Raw genomic sequence first — 10404 nt, 5'->3', positions numbered from 1 at the left:
AAGAAATTTCTGTTGTTTAAGCCAAAAAAAAAAAAAAAAAAAAAAAAATATATATATATATATATATATATAATGATAAACATATTACTTGTTAACATAAATTACATTTTACTAAAAAATAACCATATTATCCCAAACAAAAATGAACTCAGTGGACTAAGTCCACTAAAAAAGAGTGGATTGGTGTGACCCCTCTGACCAAGAGTCTTGGGGTCCTCTGTGGTTTCTTCTATTTAAACACAGAAGAGTTTATCTTCAGTTTTTTGTCATTTGATTTAATTATCACTTTTCATCATTGTTTTGTCCTCCTCTTTACCTGGAAAATTGGAACAGAAAGTTCTAGTATAAACAATAATTGTGAGAATAATCTATACCTTAAGTAAGCCTCCTCTGCCCCCGCCCTGCCATGGACCTTTCGGGGTCCTGAAGTACCTAAAACAGTCTTGCCACTAGCCCCAGAGAAGCCAGTGACATCAGCACTGACACCCAGCATCAGTGTCCTCACTGACACAACAACCTATGTCCTCAGTGCTCCAGCTCCCATCTGGCCATCACCAGCCAGAGTGACATAACAGGGCTACCCTCTCATTTCATTCACAGGGTCCTCACTGAGAACAGGAAAGCATAAAATCCACTGTACCAGCACACACGACACTGGATTCTTACTAATCCTGAACCAGCCCAAGTTAAAGAATAATTTGGGGATAGCCCGTGCAATATAAATAAATTAGAAAAGATTGGCTCAAGTTTTTGAGATTTTGACAAAACCCCTGGCCGCACACAGCAGTAACTGTAGACCTAACAACTATCCAGCACCCCTCTTGCTTCTAAGGAAGGGAATGAACAAGAAAGCAGTAAAGACTGTGTGCCGGATATGTGGGGCTGTTCCTGCCTTGGGAATGATGGCAGGAAACTGTCCTCTTCCTTGAAGCAGGAGACCTTTCCAGCTCACCTGGGGGGCCACTGGAACAGAAGTGTGACAGAGCAAGGCAGACAGTGCCGGCACACATTGCATGGAGGCTCTGCACCCTCTGTGCCTGTCCCTGTGAACCCAACTTCACTGGGCTATCCTTTTCACCCCATACCCCGCTTTCTGCTTTGCTCTAAGACAGAACAGGCTCTCACTGATTCTGCAACTCCAGGTACTCTCAGTGCTAAATCTTTGGGGATCTTAGATTAGAGCACAGTTGGCCAGGGTTCTACTTCCTCTCGTCCAAAGCCTGGGAAAGTTATTTAACTTCTTTTGTAAAATGGAAATGGGAATGGTTACTGAAACGAGATACTATATGTAAAGACAAAAGGGGTGCGCGGTGCAGAAAAAGAACTTGAGAGAGGTTAGATCTCACTGTATCACTCCAGTCCTGCTGCTACTGCTACTGCTAGAACACAATTGTGAAGTGGACACTTACAGGATTATTTCAAATAAACCCAGGGATACATACAAACATAAAATAGAAACAGACTAACCAAGAATGCACAAGGAGTTTTGGGAGCCAGCCCCCCTGCATATTATATGAGCCTGTTGCAACATTTCCCCTGGAAATGAAACCCTGGCCCTCAGGAGACAAAATCTCTGCTCCAAGGCACAAGCCCACAGTCACTATAAAATGTCAATTCAGTTTCTAAATGTACTTATGAGTCACTTTAAGCTGGGCAAAGTATTTTACATGATAAATTAGAATTTAATTAGGAAGCTCTTTAAAATAATCTGTAGAATGCTTTGAGCCTTTAAAAAATAAAGAAATATGCCATAAATGAGGCTGAGTGACCAACAAGGCTAGGAGCAGACGTGGCCAGCAGCAAGGCACCACAACTACTGTACTGGCACATTCTCACTGGCAACAACTGCAACAATGCAGTACTAAGTAGTTTGAGGTATATTAATGGAACCCACAAAAAAATAAACAGTTCGGATTTTTGTTTCATATGAATCAAAAAATGCAGGCTTTCATTTATTTTTGACATTGATAAGTTATCAAAGTGGACCAAGGGACTTAAAAGGGCATGTAGTCAAATAAAGTTCAAAAATGACTTTGAGATAGCAACTTCCTCTTAAATAAATCTAGAAATGTGGAAATGAAGTAGTATAATTTAGATAAAGGAAAATATCAACATGTTTGTCATACAGAAGAAAAGAAACACACAAATACACAAACAAACGAAACAGGAAACAATAGCTCCTTCCAGCCAAGTATGTTGTCACCTCCCGCTGAGCACATGGCCAGGGATGACACTGCTGTGCATGTCAGGAGACTTGGCTGGTCTGACTCTCCCAAGTCTTTCACTAATCTGGGCTTCTGACTCTGTGATGTTAGCGTGTACGATCACACAAAATGTACGGAATCTTTCCTGCCTCGATGCTCTTATGACTGCACTTTGTAAGCATCCCACATCAGTGCCAGACCTGTGTTCCCCTCAGGCTATGTAAAAGCTGCTCAAAGAGTAGTACAGACGTGATTATTTATAAAGTCTATAGGTTTCACTGGAACATCACAAAACTAATATACTCTAAAAATAGTCAGCAATCAACAATTCATCTAGAGTCAGGGGAATTATCTCACTTCAGCTCAAGACTTCTCCTGAGCGCCAGACCTAAACCTAGTAGCCTCTATGACGTCTCCATCTGGATGAAGCATAATTTCCTTAAACTCAGCATGACCCCATCAGATATCTTCAAATCCCCACCCAAAACTGCACCCTGTCCAGTGTTCCTCATCTCAAAACAATGGAGAGCTTTTAAAAGTTCTTCTTTAGCCTGGGCTTCCCCCCAATGATTTTTATGTAATTGGTCTGGGAGGCTGACTTGGCACTAAGGCTTTTTTAAAAGCCACTCCCCGTCCCCCTCTGCCCACCCCCATACTGAGGTGAGAATCACTGCTCTAGATATTTTAAATCCCTAATACACTAATGGCTCTATTCCTCCTCCCATGGGTCTTCGATCCTAGCACAGTCCCAACTGCTAGCGCCCTCCATCTGACCCGGGCTGCTGTGGTCGATAGGAATAGCACCGCCAGGAGCTGTCCAAGATGGCTGCTCTACTTCTCCAGCCCGGAGGGCTCCAGGCACTTCCTGCTCTGTTGTAGTAGCTGTCAGTTCTGTCTGCACATTAGAATCATTTATGTTTAAAAAAAAAAATACATTGGTGCTCAGAGATTCTGAATCAGTGTAGTTGGAGCCCACTGATGCATTTTTAAAAGGTCCCAGGTAGTTATAATGTGCAGCTAGAGTCAAGTACAACTTGTTTAGTAGGTTGCCAACTATTCCCAAGAGAATTGCTAATTTCTGCAAGGTGTCCAATGGCCACGTGTACTATGAGTGTGCTACCCCTCTGGACCTGCAATCTGCCAATCCTGTCTCTTTTCATACTTCACCCTCCTCTTGAGTCCTTGCTTCTCTAACTGCTTAGCCTAGCAGACCATGGTTCAATACACAGCCATGCTTTTACAAATAATACTAGCACCTTGCCCATCCTTCCCTCCACTCCACTCCACTCCACATGTTCTGCACTTGCACCAAAGCATCCGAACATTGCAGAAAAAAAATCTTAAAACTCTGATGACTGGATTCTCTTCATATTTATACCATATAGACACTGAAAACTGCCAAACTCTTATTTCCTTAGAAATTCCATTTTCCCATTCTCCAAGGTGACCATTGCAGAGCTTTTCATTCCTCTCTAATCTCCAGTACCTTCTCTCCCTCCTGTGTCACGCATGACCTTGCTGTCCTCTCCACACATGGTCTAGGAAGAACCTCTTGCTGCGCCCATCACCAGCTCTCCAGCTTGTGTGCTGGCTGTTTCTGTTGCTTCCAACAGAAATACCTGAAAGTAGGTAATTTGTAAAGAAACAACATGTTTATTGCTTACAGTTTTGGAGGCTGGGAAGTCCAAAGTCCAGGGAACACATCTGGTGACAGCCTTGGTGGGTGATGAGTCTCCACAGCAATGCAGGGTACCACATGGCAAAACAGCAGAAGCAAGACAGAGAGAGAGCTTCTCATGCATGCTGCTTTTAAAGCCATCAGAATCACGCCCAGGACCACCATTAACCCATCAATGGATTAATCTGTTCACTAGGGCATGGTCCTCACAATCTAATCACTTCTTCAAGGCCCCATCTTTCAGTTACCATCAAATTTCCCACCTTCTTAACACTGTCACAGCAGGGATTAAGTTTCCACTACATGAAAATTTGGGAGACACAATTCAACCCATATCATGTACCACCATCCTTCACCTTTCTCTCACCTTATCTTCCTTTAGATGCTACCCCCTCACCTACTAAGGGTTTCTAAGGGACATCATCTCTCCAATTAGTCCCAATTTCCACTGCATCATTAGTTTTTCCTTTTCTACTTGATTATACTTTCAAATTGCTCATCCTAAAAATAGACTTCATATCTCCTTCCAGACACCACACCTTTCTTGGCTCTCCTTTATAGCTACAACTTTTGAAAATTTATCCATACTGTCTGTCACCAAATGCTCACTTGTTTTTCTTTCACTTTATATGATATTTGCACAGGAAACAGAATTTCAGATTTGCAGGTTTTTGCACTGAACACGTTGAAGTTATCATTCCATTGTCTTCTAGCTTCCAGTGCTGCAGTTAAAAGACATCCCACGTCCATAGATCAAAAGAGTTAATGTTGTTAAAATTGCAACACTCCTTAAATTGATGTACAGATTCAAAGCAATCCCTTTAAAAATCCCAGCTGGCTTCTTTGCAGAAATTGACAATTTGATCCTAAAATTTATACGGAAATTCAAGGGACCAGCCAGAAAAATCTTGAAAAACAAGAGAGGAGTCACACTTTCTGACTTCAAAATTTACTACAAATTTACAATAATTAAGATAGTGTGCATTTGCATAAATCCTTAAATTTATGATCAATTTTTTTTTTTTTTAACCAAGGGTGCCAAGACAATTCTATGGTGGAAGAAAAGTCTTTTTTAGCAAATACAGGGCTGCTTCAAAAAGTTCATGGAAAAATAGAATTGAAAGGTAAAACAAATCTTTCCATTAATTTTGTGAAGTACCTTTCAGTCTTTGGGCAACTGAGTATCCACATGCAAAAGAATAAAGTTGTATCCCTACTTTACACCAGACACAAAAATTAATGCAAAACATATCATAGACCTTCTAAAAGTAAAAGCTAATACTATAACAGAACTCCTAAAAGTGAGAGCTAATACTATAAAAATTCTGAGAAGAAAACATAGCAGTAAACCTTTGTGATCTGGCATTAGGCAATACTAGGTACAATACCAAAAACCCAAGCAACAAAAAGTAGATAAATTGAAATTCATCAAAATTACAAATGTTTGTGATTCAAAGAACATCTTCAAAAATATGAAAAGACAACCCACAGAATAGACGAAAATATTTGTAAATCCTGTATATGATAAAGACTTGTATCCAGGATATATGTTCAACCCTTGCAACTCAATAAAAAAAGACAAATGATAATAAGTGGACAAAGGATTTGAATAGACATTTCTCCAAAGAATAAATACAAATGGTCAATAATCACATAAAAAGCGCTCAACATCACTTGCCTTATGGAAACGCAGACTGTTACCACTTCGCTTCCACTAGGATGGCTATAATATAAAAGATAGACAATAACAAGGTTGACAAGGATATAGAAAAATGGAACCCTTATACACTGCTGGTTGGAATGTAAAATGATACAGCAACTCTGGAAAATAGACTGTTGCTCAAAAATTTAAGCATAGAGTTTTCATACAACCCAGCAATTCTACTCTGCCAAAAGACAGAAGTACCTAAATGTCCATCTACTGATAAATAGGTTCAAACAACATGGTATATCCATACAATTTCATATTATTCAGCAATAAAAAGAAATGAAGTATTGATACATGCTACAGTATGGATTGACCATGAAAACTTTATACTAAGAAGCTAGCCACAAAAGATAATATGTTATATTATTCCATTTTATGAAAAGTACAGAAGAGGTAAAGCTACAGAGACAGAAAATAGATTAATGGAAGCTGGCTGGTTAGCTCAGTTGGTTAAAACATAGTGTTGTAACACCAAGATCAAGGGTCTGGATCTCCACACCAGCCAGCTGCCAAAAAAAAAAAAAAAAAAAAAAATTATTTCTTTGGTTGCCTAGAACTGTGGGGAAAGGAGATGGGGAGTTACTACGAATGGGTTTAGGATTTTTTTTTGAGGGTGATGACCTATTCTAAAATTCAGTTGTGCTGATGGTTGCACATATCTTTAAATATATGAAAAACAAATGAATTGTATACATTGAATGGGTAAATTTTATGGTATGTGAATTATACTTCAACAAAGTTGTTTCTTCAAAAGTAACAGTAAAAACCCAATGAAGAGGATCCAATTCTGCAGAGCCAGGAGTGGTGGCAGCAGCTTCCAAGCCTGTGTCTAAAATTCTGAGGGAAGGGAGCTCTTTTCTCTGAGCACAGGAAATGTGGTCTCAAGGCTTTGGAGCAAATCCCCATCACTTCTTTTTCTCTGTTTTCCCACCACTTGACACAGAGAAAGTCAAAGGAAGTGCAAGGCACAGCAGGGAAACTGAAGCCCTGGCTCTGTGATCAGAGGACACTGAAGGAAGCCCAGAGAGTCAGGGAGATTGTGAAGAGGAGGTACTCAGGAGAGTGAGCCCGGAGAGTGATATACGACCTTCTGGTTCACCTTTGAGCTGTGCAGGCACGAATCTCACCTAAAGAACGTAACACAAGCTCCAATAGTAGAACTTCAGACTAACCACCATCCGGGTCCCAGACTTGCCCCTGAGTGATGCATAAGCTGGAAAGATCCAAATAGCATTGTTAAGTCTCTGAAAACAGACTTGACATTGGAACGACATCCTAAGAAGGGTCAAAACTTGAAGCCTGAACATGACTAGGTCGACTGCCTGATAAAACAAAACAGACAAGAACAACATTCTCCTTAGAATGAAATAAGACCCAGATTCTTATAACATAGTATTCAAAATGTCCAGGATTCAATCCAAATGACTTGGTATGTTGGTATGCTTGTACCTTGCACAACCAGGAAAACCTCATCTTGCAAGGGAAGAGATGAATGACATTTGGGACCACCAGACAAAAGCAGCTGTTATCACCATAGTCCAAGAAGTAAGGACAAACAAGTGGTAAGATAAAAGATCTTGACAAGGAAATAAAATACATAAAGAAGGATCAAATGGAAATTTTAGAGGTGACAAGTATAATAACAAATTAAAAAACACTGGTTGAATGGGTTAAATGGCAGAATGGCCATGGCAAAGGAAAGAATCACTGAACTTAAAGAGAGATCAATAGAAATTATGTAATTTGAACATCAGAGAGTAAAATGATTGAAAAAAAAATAAAAGAGACTCAGAAACCTTAGGAAAAATCTCAAAAGGTTGAACATCTGTGTCATCAAAGTCCTAAGAAAGGAGTGAAAGTCTGGAGCCAAAAAAAAAAAAAAAAAAAATTGATGAAATTGTGGCTAAAATCTTCCCAAATTTAGTGAAAGACAAACTTACAGATTCAAGAAACTCAGGGAACTTCCCCAAAAATAAAATCAAAGAAAACCAGTCCCAGACAAATCATGATCAAACAGCTGGAAAACTAGAGATAAGGTAAAAAGCTTGAAAGCAGCTGGGGAAAATCACTGCATTATAAACAGGGGAACAACTATTTGAGTGACTGCAGATTTCTCATCAGGAGCCACAGAGGCACAACATTTTTAATAGGATGAAAGAAAAGAACTGTTAACTCAGAATTCTATAGTCAGTATAAATAACCTTCAAGAATGAAGATGAAATACAGATATTCTAAGATGACAGAAAATTAGTCACTGGAACTGCTCTAAAGGAAACACTAACAGGAGGTCCTCAGACAGGAGAGAAATGATATGTGGAGAACTTGAAGGAAAGTATGTGGCTATCATAAAAAAGATTCTGCATGCAAAAGCAATCAGGTGTATCTCCAGAGGGGACATCACAAATACTCACTTCTAGTTGCTGATTTCAGCAACATCAATTTCCAAGTGGCGTCCAGAGGTTACTCAGCACACTTTCTACCAAGGCTTCAAAAGTGATCCCAGTTGTCCAGGGGACACTGTCAAACCCATAAATTAATTTAGGAGAGGAAGAGTCATTTGCATTGAAACAGCAAAAGCTGGTAACACTTCTCCTCCATAGTAAGAGTCAACCAACCCAGGAGGATCCACAGATCTCCTGATTCTGAAGCTGTTGGCAGTCTCCTCATGGGAGCTAGGCCATTTCATCAGGTAAAGATGACCTGGGTGGCTTCTCGGTAGGATGGTTTTGATTGTAAAGAGACTGAAAAATGGTGATACTATTGGAAAGAGAGACACAACATCATACCCCAACACAGTTCTCCTCTCCTCTGTCCTACACATGCACACACATGTATGCTCACATGTGCATTCATGCATTCTCTCTCACACACACACAAACAGAGCCCTCCCCTTTCGACATTTAGCCATTCCAAAATTCTGGAGAGTTTGACTACACCTGTCATGATCCTTACTTGATTGAAGACTCAGCTGCTTAGGAAATAAAATGCCAAAATATATGGACCCACATACATTTTTAAGATCAACAGGATGGATTCATTTAAAATAAAAAGCTGAATATTTGGGCTGGCTAGTTGGCTCAGTTGGTTAGAGCATGGGGTTATAGAACCAAGGTCAAAGGGTTCGGATCCCCTTACCGGCCAGCCACCAAAACACACACACACCCAAATAAAAACAAACCGAAAGAGTAGTTCCAGGGATGATTGCATAGGAAAAAAAAAAAGGTGCTTATTTGTTTATTCAACAAATACTCATGTAATGAAGGTTACTTTAGGGGCTCAGCACACATCAGTGAATAAATATCCCTGCCCTTGTAGAGTTTATAGTTCAATAAGCAAGAACAACCAGCCATCAGTTGGCATAAAAAATAAGTAAATTAAACAACAGGTTATGAGTCTGTAAGTGCCATGAATAAAATGGAGGACCTGTCTTGCTGGGCAGGACGCAATGTGGAGAGCGGGTTGCAAAATTAAATAGTCTCGTCGCCGGGATGACATTTGCACAGAAGCTTGCAGAAGGTGATGTGGTCAGCTGTGCAGATGTCTGGGAGAAGCATTCTTGGAAAACTGATTAAGCAAAACAATGTAATCCTTTTCCCCCACAGAGGATACCACTCTTCTAATTCAGCCCTAATGAATGAGCTTGTAGCTCGGAGGGTGAGACTTGCTCACAGATGCTGGCAGGAATGATTTTAGACATGGGCAGGCAGCAGGGGCAGGCAAGGAGAAGAAGAACAGAAGCGTGTCCCTCAAGTGTGTCCCTTGGGAGTCAGAGTCAGAACTGGCTGAACCTGGGGCTGGACAGAAGCCAAACCACACTCAGGGGAGTGCTTTCAATTCTCAATTTAGTTGTTTGATTTCCAGCGGCAGTACATTAAAGGCTTAATTTCCACCCAGAAGCCACACAATTAATATTTGAGGTTAAACAAACAAAAAATTTGAAGAACATTTTCAGGGTAAGATGCACATAGGAGTGCAGCTAGGCAGGGGCTTCTGAGCCCACTGCACATGGAGTGAGACCTCATGGCAACCCCTGCAGTAGGTCGGTGGGTGGGTTCTGCCTAAAGGGGGCCAAGCAGAGGAGTTCTGGGGGTAGACCACTCACTCTACAAGCTGTGTGTAAAGAGGTGAAAGGAAGGAGCCAGGTGAGGGGTGGCTGCAGAATCCAGAGCAAAGGACCCCTCACCCCACCAGAGAGAGAGGGGAGGAGCACAGGGAGGTGAAGCAGGTAGAAATGACCAAGAGCCCTGGTCATGAATGGGAGGGTAGGAGGGGAAAAGAAGCCCAGGCCCCCTCCCCCGTCTCCAGCTTGTGTCTTGGGGTGGGGTGGGGAGCTCCTGGGGACCAAGTGCCTGGAGAGAGTCCCCAGGAGGGGCCAAATGGGAAGAAAGGGAATTGTTCTTAGACACAGAGTTTCTGGTGGCTGACCTCGTACAGGCCAGTGGGATCCAGGTGGTCCAGTCTTGAGAAGAGGCCTGAACTGGAGGAACAGATCTGCCTGAGTCATTATTAGCCCCTGTGACTGTCCGAGCTGCACCCCAAACCAGCTGCCTTTCCAGGGAACACCATTTTCACTTGAAAGAATGACAGACACACTATGGTTGTCAGACGTAGGTATCCGGCAAACCCTCTTCCAAAAATAAATGGAGTGAGCCTGTCACTTCAAAGAGAACTGTAACAGCATTCTATCGCTAATAATGACATTTGATCTTTCCAGTGACAATTCTTGTATCCACTACTGTGAGCCTGACTGCCCAGTACTTAATGATTTTTGATAAGATTGGTGGTGATATCAGCAAATGTGATTTTCTGATAAC

Source organism: Cynocephalus volans, chromosome 3 (genome assembly GCF_027409185.1).
Source record: "Cynocephalus volans isolate mCynVol1 chromosome 3, mCynVol1.pri, whole genome shotgun sequence".
NCBI classification, from domain to species: domain Eukaryota; kingdom Metazoa; phylum Chordata; class Mammalia; order Dermoptera; family Cynocephalidae; genus Cynocephalus; species Cynocephalus volans.
Note: the sequence above shows the minus strand (reverse complement) of the source record.